The following is a 14,206-nucleotide window of genomic DNA, read 5'->3' on the forward strand; positions in this document are numbered from 1 at the left end:
CCATTTTACAGGACAGGAGACTGGCACAGTTGGGGCCTGCACTGTAGTATATTTGTAAACTGCTGATCCCCATGTGTTGTTCAGAGCCTATGGATAACACAGCTCGTAAGCATGTGTTCTGCTCTTAGCCCCTTTATAAGAGCAGGTCTAGATGTCCTTTTCCCGCTGGGCTGTAAGGAACAAGCTCTTGGTACTAGGGCTCTGAAGAGGTTCTCAAGACCTAATTGTTTAAATAATTGTTATCAGTAGACTAGAAGCCAATAATGGAATCCCTGCTGGTAACATGTACGGGTGACAAACTATGAGCAGAAGGGTAAATAAGGCCAAGGCCAGGGGAGTGACATACAGCAGCCTGGATCCTGTGGGAAGCTGGACCCATGCCAACAAAACAGGTTTCCCAGAGCCAAATGCAAGATCCCACCCAAGCCGCACCCCTGGAATGGGGAACGGTATCCACGCAAGCAGGGACTCTGAAAAGGATTCAGGGGTTATGCTGGTAAACCGCTCAACATGAGCTCCCAGTGCGTTGCTATGGTGAATACGGCTACCGCTAGCAGTAGGCACAGGAGCAGAGGCGTGAGCAGGGCAGGGAGGTGACACAGCATCAGTAAAACTGAGATTGGAGACTGTAACCTAGTTTAGGGGCCACATTTTAAAAAGATGTTGAAAAACTGCAGATTGGGCAGCTGGAGAAAAACGCCTTCTTGTGAGCTACTGAAAGGAGCTACATGTGTTTAATTTCTACAAAAGAGGCTGAGAGGTGACTTCATTGCAGTGTCCAAGTGTCTTCCTGAAGAGAACATGTCGGGCATTAAGGGGCTGTTTAATATTGCAGAGAAAGGCAGAACAAGACCAGGGGGCTGGAAAGTGAAAACAGACACACTCATGTTAGAAATAAGGCACAAATATTTCACAGCAAGGACACTTCACCATTGGAACCAACTACCAAAGCAATTGACGGAGTCTCCATATCTTGATGTCTTCTAATGAAGACTAGATGCCTTTGTGGCATGTGCCTATGATATACCAGAGGGCTGGGATGTGATTTGATGCTCTAATGGTCCCTTCTGGCCTTTTAAAGTCTACTAATTAATGAAAAACTGAGCATGGCTGAGGGAGCAGCCTCTGGGGCTTTGCTGTGCAGCCAACTGATCGCCAGACTCAGTTGTCTGGAATGATCCACGGGAAGCCGCTCAAACATCGAAAGAGGCTCGCCAGGGGCAGGACCCCAGCCTCGCAGGGGTGGGGCGGGCGTGGCTCTGACATCACAAAGGCCTGTTGCAGTACCTCAGCCGAACGGTGGTAGGGAGGTGGTGACATCACAGAGAGACCCTGACAACGGCCAGGCAGGATGGAAGCACAAGGTGGGGCAACCTCAGAGCCTCCCGTGGTTCTGCAGCAGCGAGGGTCCTTCTCAAGGTCTCTCCTTGAGGACTGAGAGAGAATAAGGATTAATGTATGTGAGCCTAAGGAGAAACCAGGTCGGAGTTTTCTCCTTCCTTACTACTGATTTTGTAGCCCCTGTTTAGAAGGTAAGAGCCTCAGAGAGGTTTGAAATCTGTTCAGTCTGATCCACCTGGTTCCATCTGAATTCTAGGCATAGAAACCACTTGGTTAAGGTGATTTGATTTCCTACCAAGGACTCTGTCCTGTAGAATCACTGGGGACATTGGAAGTTTGTCCTTTTCGGTTTCCCTTTTCCTCTTTCCGGCCCTCTTTCTCTTCTTCTGCCCCCTTTTCTCTCCTTCCCTCTCTCCACCACAGAGGGGTGTGTATATTGCGGGATGGGGGCGTGGCTTGCTGTCACTGTAGGAGACCCCCACAGAGAGGTGGGGTTGGAATAGTGCTCTGAGACTGATCCCCTAATGGAGATGACCTGGGCTATCCTTTGGGACATCTGCTGAGACCCCTTTGCCTCCCAGCTCTCAGAATCTCAACGCTGATTGACTGTGGCTATTGACAGGGAACTTTCAGGTCCTTATAAGTCACCAGCGACCATGTATTTGACTGATTATATTGCTTCTCTGCAATTATTGTCTCTGCGCAGAAATCAAAGGGTTAATCCAGGCATCGCCATTCTTCTCAAATACTTGCTGAATGACAACTATGAGCACTCGATGGTCTGTAGCTCATTTGAGGGCACTGTATTTGGATCACCGTGCGTTCCAAGGGGCTGGTGGCTAGGGGTGGGACATTGGCTTTGCAGGGGAGGGGTGGGTGTGGCTGTGACATCACAAAGACCTGTTGCAGGATCTCAGCCTATTGGAGAAACGTGATGGGGAGGTGATGACCTCATAGAGAGACCCTGACATCAGTCAGTCAGAACAGAGGTTCAAGGCAGAGGCAACTTCACAGGCTTTGTGAGAGGTGGGGATGGAGTAGTGCTCTGAGACTGGTCCCCTCTGGTAGTGGTGACCTTTGGGGTGTCTGCTGAGACCTCTCAGTCTCCCACCTCACAGGGTCTCCATGCTGATTGGCCAAGCAGCGGGCTAATGACAGGGAGGAGAAGTTTTCCCAACTTCCGTGCTGTGACCTATGGCTGTCCCTTCCTTTGCAGGCTTTGTCTGACCTTGAGCGTGCCATGCTGGGAAGCATCCCAGACACAGACCGGCTCCGATACATGTTGGAGGTGAGCATAGTCAGGAGGGGCAGGGGCAGTTTTATCTTAGTGCTGGGAGGAACAGGAAAGGGGAGAATGGAAATCCATTTTCCAGTCTGTCCTCCTAGCCTGCTCCCCCGTGGGCCATCCTTGGTCAGGGCAGTGCTATGTTGGGCCCATCTCTTCAGGGACAGGGGAAGGAGATGGAGCTTAATGTCAGGGCCCTGGCTGGCTTTGGGAGTGAGAGCTTCAACAGGAGATCCAGGAGATAGTGCTCACAGAAGAGTCACAGACTCCTTCCTAGAGACCCAGGTGGGCCCACAGGGAGTCAGCTCTTCTCTCCTACTGGCACTGAGATTTGGGGAGGCAGGGAGGGAGGGAATTGTCCTCATAGTCGCTCCTTTCATCTCACCTGGGACTTTCAAGCCAGCGGGGGGCGAGGGGGCTGTCTCCATCCTGATGAGCTGTTGATGAACAGCCCAAACACTGAGCATTGCCTGAGAGAGCCCACGACACACTGTGGCAATCCCCTTCTCAAGCACCATGACCGATGAATCAGATATTCCACCCTGAGCACAATGTGTCAGGCCTTGGGGGTGGGGGTGGGCTCTTTGCACAGCATGTGCACTGGTCTATTGATCCTGACCTGCCTCCTTCCCCCACAGCCTGGCAACTGCTGCATCAGGTCCAGTGTCCCAGGAGAGAGCCAAAGTCATAAGGAGCAGCAGAGCCCAGTTCTGATTCACCACCATCACCCTCCCTGAATTTGATGTAAGTGACCTCTGATCCGGACTCCAGGCATCGTCAGACTGGCTCCAATAGGCTGTAGGACAGGGGTGGCCAACCCGAGGCTCGTGAGCCACATGCAGCTCTTCCCCCATCCCCCCATGGCTTGAAAACCACCCCAATACCCCCCAAAATGGCTCTTTCCTTCCAGCTCCCTGTGTGGACCTGGGCAGGGGAGTCATCTGGCATAGCCATGAAAGTTGTAGAAATAAAGATGGTGGCAGGCAGCGGGAACCCGCTGTGGCCAAAAAAACCTCAAAATGTGTTTAACTGCGGTTTCTTAAAGGGGCAGAGCCTTTTATTAGAGGGTTTTTTTTTTTTTTTTTTTTTTTTTTTGCTTGACAACTTTGCCCCGGCTCTTTGCTCTGGATCCACTGCTATTTTGGCTCTTTGCCCAGAATGGGTTGGCCACCCCTGCTGTAGGACCTACAGCTGCAAGAGCTGTGGATTGGGAGTGTTCCCTTGGGAGGGCAGAGTTACAGCAGGGAACGAGAAAGACTTGAGTGAAGTCCATCTTCTCCTGGTTCAGTGGAGACCCAGGGCCTTTAAGGGACCATGTTCCAATCCCTGCTCCAGCCAGATTCATAGCCCTGGCCTTGGGTTCCTTCTTGTCCTCCTGAAGCAGCTGCAAGTGCTCATGGAAGGCTCTACTCACATCCCTTTGCTCCAGGATCCCTCAGGAGGCAGAGAAAGCTGAGGGTGTCTCCCACAGAGAGATTTTGGGGAAAAAGACACCTGGCCCAGGGGAGACTGGGAGATGAGAGTTGAATGCTGATGGAGCCCCCTCTCTTCCCTTCCAGCAGAACTCAGCACAATTCCCCAAACTAGGGAACTTGGTGTCTTAGTTGGGACTGTCCATCAGTGACCCAGGCAGGGATATTAACCATCTGGCCTGGGAGCAGATTTACTGGCTCTACTAACTGCTGCTACGCCAGAGGTGAGGAAACCCAGCTGGAAACCAGAACTCAGAAGAAAAGCAACATTGACAGAAAACAGGCGACAGGACCCCTAAAGAAATGATCACCCTCCCATTGGCCCCAGCTGGCGGATGAGTCTGTCTCTTTCCCCCTACTCAGTTAAGGATCAATCCCCCTTCCCCAGGCACTAAGGATACTCCACCCGGGATAGGGAGCTCTGTTACTTTGTGGGGCCAGAGATGCAACCCCATGGGGATGGAAGAACACAGCTACTAACACCAGACAGAGAAATCTGCCAACGAGAAGCGGCTAAGAAACAGCTGCCTTAGGGAGATGGAAGGAATGGAGGCAGGAGCTCCTCCTACAGTGGGGGCAGGTCTGGCATGGGAGGTCACTAGAGAGGAAGAAGAGTCCATCCCAGGGTGCCAGTTGCCATGAATCCTCCCTGATTCCTATGGGCATCCAAGTTTCTGACTGGTCCTTTTTCTCTTGAGACAGGAGGACGTCATGGCCAAGGTGATGCACTAGCTCCACTCCACCTGATCCTGTCACCAGGTGCCTGAGGCTTTGCAGGGGCTGCTCCTTTTTGGATGCTTCTGATGGGGAGTAGAACCCCACACTCAGGGTTAGAAAGCAGGCCTGGGATTCTAGGATCCCACCCAACTGGCCCTGCAGAGCCTGCTCCAGGGGCTACTAAGACACTTGAAAACTCTATTGTTTTGGCAAAGAACTTAGCAGTTAGCTGACAGGAGCACTGTATCTAATCTTTCCTCTCTATATTTTAGAATGTGTCTGTCTGCGAGTCCGTTTGTTCAAGAACTCCTCCTAAACGGTAAGAGCTAGGGCCACCAAATTTGGTTTGCAGCTTCCTCTTCTAAAGGAAAGCAAGGTCAGGGTTTGGTTGTGCCAGGACAACTGGAAGCCCTGGGAAATGGGCTGTTTTCCTTAACTTGCAAAGGGAGGGGCTGCTGTTCAGAGGGACACGACATGGGAGTGGCCACTGGGGAGAGCTATCTTGCCGAGTGTCCGCTGGGGGCAGCTCCAAGCGGCTGGGGCTCCGTCATCTTGATTGTCAGCACATCACTAAGTAATACCCCTGCCCCAAACCCTTCTCCCCGGCCTTGGCCACAGTGCCATGAGGGGGAGAGAACAGGTCCTTGGCAGCTGGGGTAGATTGGGCGGGGGGGGGGGGAGTGAACAGGCCCCTCCCTGGTGGCTGGGAGAGACTTGGGGGGAAGAGAACAGTCCCTGGCAGCTGGGGGGGGGGGGAGAGAACAGACAGGCCCCCCCGGGGGGGGGGCTAGAGGCAGAAAGAACAGGTTCTGGTGACTGGAGGGGTGCCTTAGTGGGAGAGAATAGGCCCCTGGCAGGTCAGAGAGGAGGCTGGGGGAGAGAAAAGGCCCCCCCCCAGAGGAGGCTGGGTGCGGGGAGAGAAAAGGCCGCTGGTGGATGGGGACCGGGGGAGGAGGGGAGGAAAGGGGATGGGGGAGGGAAGAACAGCCCTTGGCGGATGGGGAAAGTCTGGGGGAGGGGTGAGAGACAAGGCCCAGGGGTGCTGCGGGGAGGAGAAAAGGCCCCACCAACAGTGGGGGAGAGGAGAAAGCTCTGGCAGATGTGGTCCTAATGCAGACGACTCTTCCCCCTCCCCCCCCATCTTTTAATTATGTTTTCATGATCACGGAAGGACCCTTCAATTACTTGAAATGACAAGCCCTTTGTTATCTTAATCACCCTGCCTCCCTCTGTTTATAAACAAACTCCCTGCTCCAAAGGCAAAGCTGGTGCACTTAAGAGCTGCTTCTGGGGCTAGACTAGAGCAGACCTGAAGTATAAGTTCAAACTTCAGAGCCCTGGTCTACACTAACCCCCCTTATTTTGAAATAATAAGTGGAGCAGCCACACTACCAGGCCCGTTATTTCAAAATCTGTACTCTGGCTTTCTTTGGGGAATAAGCTTATTTTGAAATAGTTATTTCAGGAGTTATTATTTCAAATTTAGTTATTTCAGAATAATTTGCTAGTGTAGACATGCCCAGAGGGGGCTACATACTCCACTCTCTCCCCTTAAATAGCACCCATGGTTTGGATGTCTGATTCGGAACCACTTTGATGTGGTGTAAGTTTCTAAACCACTTAGGAGCCTGCATCCTTTAACTTTCAATTAGGCTTCTTAAGTACCCAAATCACTTTTGAAAATGAACAGCTGTGACACTAGGAGTTACTATAGGAGTTACTATAGAAACTTTCTGGGTATCTGGCTGGTGAGTCTTGCCCACATGCTCAGGGTTTAGCTGATTGCCATATTTGGGGTCAGGAAGGAATTTTCCTCCAAGGTAGATTGGCAGAGGCCCTGGAGGTTTTTCGCCTTCCTCTGTAGCATGGGGCACAGATCACAGCTGGAGGATTCTCTGCATCTTGGGACCTTCCAAGTATTTGAAGGCTTCAATATCTGAGATATAGGTGAGAGGATTATTCTAAGAGGGGTGGGTGAGATTCTGTGGCCTGCACTGTGCAAGGGGTCAGACTAGATGATCATAATGGTCCCTTCTGACCTTAAAGTCTATGAGTCTATGAGTCTGAGTCTATGAGACACTTGGACGCTTTTGGCAATTTTATCTCCAGTCTTTGTATTCTGCTGCTTTTAGTGTTAATGGCTGGTGAGGATGACTGAGTCTGGCCCGGAACAGTCCCCAAGTTTGGCTCTGGAGTTGCAGTTTCTCGTCAGTCCATAATCTCAGTTTCCAAGCACTGTTCTTGGGGAATGGCTAATTTCCATGAGCCAGAAGAAGCTAGTCTCTTGCCAGTAAGCTGCTAGAGGACAGCAGCCCCTGTGCTTTTAAGCAATTGAAGAATGAATTTGCTTTACAAAAGGGAGAATTCTAAAAATACCATGAAATGGCAGTGTGACATTAGCAGGGATAGTGACCCAATATCCAACTCACCACAGGGGCTTTTGTCCTCTAACTACTTTCCTCATTAAGGCTTGTGATGACGTTACTCTCTCTGCTTAAATAGGGCACCGAGGTCACAGCTACCTGGGAAGAAGGGTTTTTTGAGCAGCCAGTGGCAAAACGATCAAGATAGAGCTGCAGGTTGGTCAACGCAAAATGAATGTTGTTTCATGTCCCGTAGGCACAAGCCTGGCAATTTTGGATATTAATGGCTGTGCTGCTGCCCTCTGAATGTCTGCAGACTTCATTTGTCATGACTCGCGTGAGCATTGCCCTCGGCAGGCGGGCATGGCGGGGACATGCCTTTTGGTGCTTCATCACAGGCGTCTGTGTTGTGGAGCTGTTGAATTTCTTTGGCAGTGGGTTTCCTGCTGTAAATGTTGCTCCAGCTCCCATGTGACTGCCCATCCAGGGCAGCAACAGCCGTGACACTAACCCCCCTTATTTGTATATGAATGTGAATATACAGAACTCAACTATGCTTTATGCAAAACAGAGCAAGTAACCTATCATTTAAGAGCGTGTGATCCCTGGCATGTGTATATTCTGTTTGTGTGCATGTATCAATCTTGTACGTGAAGTTAGAAGTATGAAGTGTAACCATGTTTATTAATGTAGGTCTTCTAGTGAAAGCTATTAGTAGTACTCAAGGAATTTAGCTGGTTTTACAGACTGCTCCCCATCACAAGAGGACACAGGAAGAGACCTGGAGACAAAGAATTCTAAGGAGGGGAGATGGGGCAGTTGTTCCCAGGTCAGAAAAAGATTATAGAATCCTAGGGCCGGAGGAGACCTCAGGAGGTCATCGAGCTCAACCCCCTGCTATAAGCAGGAACAACCCCAACACAATCAACCCAGCCAGGGCTTTGTCAAGCCAGGACTTAAAAACCTCTAGCGATGGAGATTCCACCCCCTCCTTAGGGAACCCATCCCAGTGCTTCACCACCCTCCTAGGGAAATAGTTTCTCCTAATATCCAACTTCGACCTCCCCCACTGCAACTTGAGACCATTTCTCCTTGTTCTGCCATCTGTCACCAATGAGAACAGCCTCTCTCCATCCTCTGTGGAACCCCCCTTCAGGTAGTTGAAGGCTGCTCTCAAATCCCCTCTCTCCACTCTTCTCTAGTCTAAATAAGCCCAAATCCCGCAACCTCACCTCATAAATCATGTGCTTGAGCCCCCTAATCATTGTTGTTGTCCTCTGCTGGACTTTCTCCAATGTGTCCACATCCTGTCTATAATTGGAGCCCCAGAACTGGATGCAGTATTCCAGATGTGGTCTCACCAGTGCTGAATAAAGGGGAATAATCGCTTCCCTAGAACTGCCGGCAAAGCTCCTCCTGATGCACCCTAATATGACGTTAGCCTTCTTGGCTACAAGGGCACACTGTTGACTCATAGCCAGCTTCTCATTTATTGTAGTCCCCAGGTTGTTTTCTGCTGAGCTACTGCTTAGCCAGTTAGTCCTCAGCCTATAACAGTGCTTGGGATTCTTTCATCCTGAGTGTAAGACTCTACACTTGTCCTTGTTGAACCTCATCAGATTTCTTTTGGCCAAATCCGCCAATCTGTCTAGGTCACTCTGGACCCTATCCCTTAAATCCTACTTTTAACATTTAATAAAATCACTTTTGTTTATTATCAAACCCAGTGTAAATAATTGTTACCTGGAGGGAAAACAACAGCTGTGAATATCTGTCTTTCATTGATAACCGAGTGAACTCTATGAGCTTTCTCTAGCCTAATTAGTGTAACTTCTCTAACAGGTGGAAATTGTGATCTTTACAACTAAGGAAACAGAAACCCAGGAAGAGGGGAGAAACTTGCCCTTCAAGGTCACACAGCAAGTCAGTGTCAGAACTGGAAATAGCACCCAGGCATCATGAGTGCCAGCCTATGTTCTAACCACTAGGGAATGCTTCCCATTCAGTACCAACTGCAAAGAATCATGGAATCTTGACAGCCTGGAGTTGCTATGTGGCTGCTGGGAATACAGCCTGTGTTTGTAACCTTAGAGCACAGATCTTAGGAGACCAACGGACTTTTGTCCCATGCTAGATCAGTTTCCTATAAAGCCTCCATAGGTAGCTATAATTATAGGGTAACATTTTCAATAGCCTATAAGTCTCATAGAATGTCAATGGGACTTTGGCTCCTAAGTCACTTAGGTGCTATTCAAATAGTTGCCATCTTTTAGGTTTTCAAAACCCCAATAGAAATCAAGGGCCAGCATAGGAGGATATGCCAGGCCTTCTCTACCCATTGCTGGAGGAGTCAGCACCCTGAATTAGTGTGTAGAGAGAGACCCTCCCACAGCCAGAGCTCAGTGCCCATGTAGGCACCTGGATAAAACTCAGATTTTCCAAAGGCTTTAGCATCCAACAGCTCTCATTGTTATTAGGGGGAGGATTTAGTCCCAGCTCTGCCACTGACTTACTGTGATTCCTTGGTCAAATCTCTTCATCTTTCCCCAGCTGCAAGTGGAACTGAGGCTTCCTTTTCAAAATGCTGTGCATGGTAGGGAATAGAAGATGAGCGCATAATGTTATTAGGAACAGAACCCCTTACTACACAGTGCTTTACCAAAATACTCCTGCTGCTATTGTCAAAACTCCCTCTGACTTCCAGGAGAACAGGAGCAGAGTCTTACAGCAACTCACAATTCCTGCCCAGAGAGTTTACAGTCTAGTCTAAACAAGCCCATATTGACTGAAGCACTTAACCCTGGGCTTGATTTTCGCTCAGTAAGTTCTACTGAAGTTAACATAGGATTGGGATGGTATGGCAGCATGGCCAGATGGTGGGTAGCCGGGGTCCATGATGTACACTGGTGTGTCCTGTTGGTGGGTGAATGGAGTCCAGGCCATATGGCGGCTAGGGTTTGTGCTGTACTGAGCCGTGTCCTGTCCGTGGGCAGAGGGGGTCCGTGCTGTATGGTGACTAGGGCTCAGGCTGTACCGAGCTGTGTCCTGTCCGTGGGCAGACGGGGTCCGTGCTGTATGGCAGGCTATGATTTGTTGTCACTTTTATGTCAGAACAACAAAATCACTAGTCTTCCACACAGAGCCAGACCATGGCGCATCAGCATTTCTTCCTACTCCATTGGGAAATGCTCTTTGGTTTCTTCTGTTACCTTCCCCCACCTTGTCCGCCTCCTGCAGACCCTGGCTCATCATTCTGGAGACAGTGGCCCAACACCCTCTCCACTGAGCCCTCTGTGGGTCAGTCCCTCATCTCATTGTAACCTTCTGTCACATACCAGGAGGTTCACTGAGAGATCCTGCTCCATTCACTCAGTGAGGAGACCACCCCCATTAGAAAGTACAGAATGGGGACTCAGCAGGACCCTCTGCTCATGTAGTCTCTTCCCCTCCCCGGCTTCTCCTGGAGCTGTGCTGCAGTGCAAAGGCTAAGTCAACTTGCCCATCCCCTGACTGAAGAGAATCGATGCAATACCTGTTTGGGAACACTTGACGGAAGCAGTCACACAGAGAGGGGAAAAACAAAACAGTGAGTGCACTGCGGTTTCCCAGAGTTTCCTTGTATCCAGCCTACGCTGGAGTGAGTGAGATTATTGGGTTTTGCTCACTAGGGATGCTTTTTCCTCCCCTCCTCTTCCCTGGATCTTCTGAGCACTGTCATCATTTCTCTCTGGGATCAATGTTGCTTCAGCCTCCCAGCTCTCTGCTACTCATGTCTTGCACATCTCCTAGACAGTGTGTAATGGGGCACAGCAACTCATAAGGCAAGACCTACAGCTGTTCTGTGCTAGTGCTGCCCATGGGGTGAGGCAGATGCACTGGAGCCATCACAAACTCAGGGAGAGGCATCTACCCTGCGTCATTCTTCCCTTCGGTCTGATTTTCATCTGTTCCTGTGTAAACACAGTTAACAAGAGCAGGTTCATATTTTCGTCATCTTCCCCTCATCCAGCCAGCACAGGCTGCTTTGGCCTTAGCTTGCAAAGCCGTTTCTGAGACAGGCTCTCCCTGGGGGGAGGAAATGTTCTCTCAGTAAAGAGTCAGTTGGCTGGTGCTGAGAGAGGTCACGCTCGCAAACAAGCAAACAGCCCAGGCACTGAACTCGGTTTCCTCCCAAGTGCTCCCAAAAGATTTTTGAGTCTGACTCCAGATAGACATTTGAATCGGGGCGTTTGCGCTGCTTCGGAGATAAGTCCATTGTGCTAGCCCAGCTAGTGCAAGTGTTTGCAATAGGGCTGATAAAGATACTATGCAATGTCCAGCCGGGCTTATTTACTAGTAAAAACCATCCTGTGTCTGCATTGGCCCAGTGACGGGCTGGCCCTGCTGTCCAGGTATTACTCGACAACATCACTTGGTGCTGGCTATTACCTGGATTTTGTGACTGAGTTCTCTATGAGAGGACCGCCTCCTTTCTTTGTTTCAAGTGCTGCTACCTGAACACGGGGAAAGAGCAGGCTTAGTTTTGCCCTGACATATCCAGGGGACTTCAGAGGGAGTAGCCTGCTTGTTCCTGAGAGAGACAGGAATGAAACATAGCAGGGGGTGCATGGCTGGGTGGTTGTTCCAGTGGTCTCCAACCCTTTTTAACCGCAAGATCACTTTTTCAATACAAGATCCACCTCAAACCCAAATACCCTTGCCCCTCTTCACCTCACTTCCTTCCCACCCGCACCTCCGAGGCCTCACTCTGCTCATTCCATCTCTCTTCCTCCCCTAACCTCATTCACTTTCACCCAGGGGTTTAGGGTACAGGCTCTGTTCTTGGGTCAAGGGGTTCAGAGCGTGAGAGGAGCTCCAGGCTTAGCCCAGGGTGGAGGATTGGGGGGTCCAAGCTCTAGAAAGGCAGTTGGGGGTAGGGGGATTCATGTCTGGGGCAGGCAGTTGGATGCAGGAGTTGTTCAGGGCTGGGATGGGGGTTCAGGAAGCAGGCTCTGGCTGGGCACCGTTTCACTGAGACGGTGGAGCAGTGGGGTTAAGGCAGGCTCACTCCTGTGCTGGCGCTGGCCCTGCACCACTCCTGAAAGCAGCTGGCATGTACAGCAATGGCTCTATGTGCTGCCCCATATCTACAGGCACTGACCTAACAGCTTTTACTGACCACATTTCCTAATCAATGGGAGCTGCAGGCAAGGACAGCATGTGGGGACTCCCTGCTCTGCCTTTCTCAGGGGCAAGCCAGCCACTTCCAGGAGCAGCAATTACCACAGGGATAATATATGGAGATATACCTATCTCAGAGAGCTGGAAAGGACCTTGAGAGGTCATCAAGTCCACTCCCCTGCCTTCACAGCAGGACCAAGTACCATCCCTGACAGATTTGCCCCAGATTCCTAAATGGTCCCCTCAAGGGCTGAACTCATACCCCTGGGTTTAGCAGGCCAATGCTCAAACCACTGAGCTATGCCTCCCCTGATGGAAAGAATGACTCCAGCCACAACAGGTCAGGCATTTTAGAACTCACTACTCAAAGAATTAAATTTAAGCATAAGAGAAATGAAAGTTGTGAAACGCACAGACCAGTTAGAAACCAAAAATAACCCACTTTGCAAGCAGTAAAAGAAGAAACAACCCCCAAGGTGTGTGTCGGGTCGGAAGATGAGAGGGAAGGACAGTGTGTGTTTGTGAGAATGACAGACACACACACACAGGCTGTGTCTACACTGGACCACTTATTCCGGAAAATCAGCCGCTTTTCCGGAATAAGCTGCGAGCTGTCTACACTGGCCCTTGAATTTCCGGAAAAGCAACGACACTTTACTGTACAAAATCAGCCGCTATTCCGGAAAAGCTACGCTGCTCCCGCTCGGGCATAAGTCCTTATTCCGGAACACTGTTCCAGAAAAGGGCCAGTGTAGACAGCCCAGTAGTCTTTTCCGGAAAAAAACCCCAATCGCGAAAATGACGATCGGGGCTCTTTTCCGGAAAAGCGTGTCTACATTGGCCACAGATGCTTTTTCGGAAAAAGGGCTTTTCCGGAAAAGCAGCCTGCCAATGTAGACGCTCTTTTTCCAGAAATACTCATAACGAAAACTATTCTGTTTTAAGCATTTCTGGAAATTCATGCCAGTGTAGACACAGCCACAGTGTGTGAGATTGGCAGAGATTTGCATTGCTAAACTCCCTCCATCCCCTTTTCTGTGTGTGGAGCTAGGGTACAGAAATGAGGAGAGGCAGGACACCCTGACATCAGGCCCCCCCCTTTTCTCCCTCCCACACTCTGCACAGCAAGCAGGAGGCTCCCAGGGGGCAGCGCCAAGGCAGAGGACAGGAGCAGCATGACAGTGGGTGGAGGGGCAACTGAAGTGCCAGCACTTGAGAGCTTCCCGGCCAAACCAGTCAGGATCCCCTATCCCAAGATCTACTGGTAGATCCTGATCTACTGGTTGGTGACCACTGGTCTATGGCATGAGGCTGAAAAGACCAATTTCTTTCAACCACCCAAGGTCCCATCAGAGGCAGCAGCAAAGCTGCCAATGTGGGGGTGGGGGACGCAAAGGTGACAGCTGCCTTCCCAGCTTGGTGATTGTAAAGGGCCCAGGGCACCGCTGTTACCATGGCAGCAGCAGTGTCCAGAGCCCTGGGCCCTGTAAATCAGTGCCAGAACCCCATGAGGCACAGTCCAGGCAGTGCTCAGAGCTGGGTGGGGGAGACTAGACCCAGCGCCGCCCCTTCTGCCTGAGCCCCGCCCCTTTTAGGGGCTTGGAGCCAAGGCCCCCTACCTTGCCCTGGGCCTAGTGACGTCTGCCACCAGCCCTGGGCAGCAGTCAGTGTGCATACATTAGTGTGAAATGGAGCACTGGGGCAAAGTCAGGGGGCTTCCTTAATGAGCTAGAACCCCCACCCTTACTCCACCCAAGGAGCTCTTTATTCTGCAAAATGCCCCATCAGTTTCATATCCACGTGTTGTCTTCTGTCGTACACACAGGCTGTGTCTAGACTGGCAAGTTCCTCCGCAAAATCAGATGATT

The 14,206-nt window shown here is 50.7% G+C and overlaps 1 long non-coding RNA gene across 1 annotated transcript; it reads left to right on the forward strand.

Moving 5' to 3' along the window:
* The first annotated feature begins 2,235 nt into the window (after positions 1-2,235).
* On the forward strand, positions 2,236-8,429 carry LOC112544290 (uncharacterized). Its single transcript, XR_012896716.2, has 4 exons — positions 2,236-2,629; positions 3,265-3,370; positions 5,088-5,134; positions 7,318-8,429. It is a non-coding gene; the product is annotated as an uncharacterized LOC112544290 (long non-coding RNA).
* Positions 8,430-14,206: the final 5,777 nt, after the last annotated feature.

The sequence above is a fragment of the Pelodiscus sinensis genome, chromosome 32 (genome assembly GCF_052426305.1).
Source record: "Pelodiscus sinensis isolate ZL-2025 chromosome 32, ASM5242630v1, whole genome shotgun sequence".
NCBI classification, from domain to species: domain Eukaryota; kingdom Metazoa; phylum Chordata; order Testudines; family Trionychidae; genus Pelodiscus; species Pelodiscus sinensis.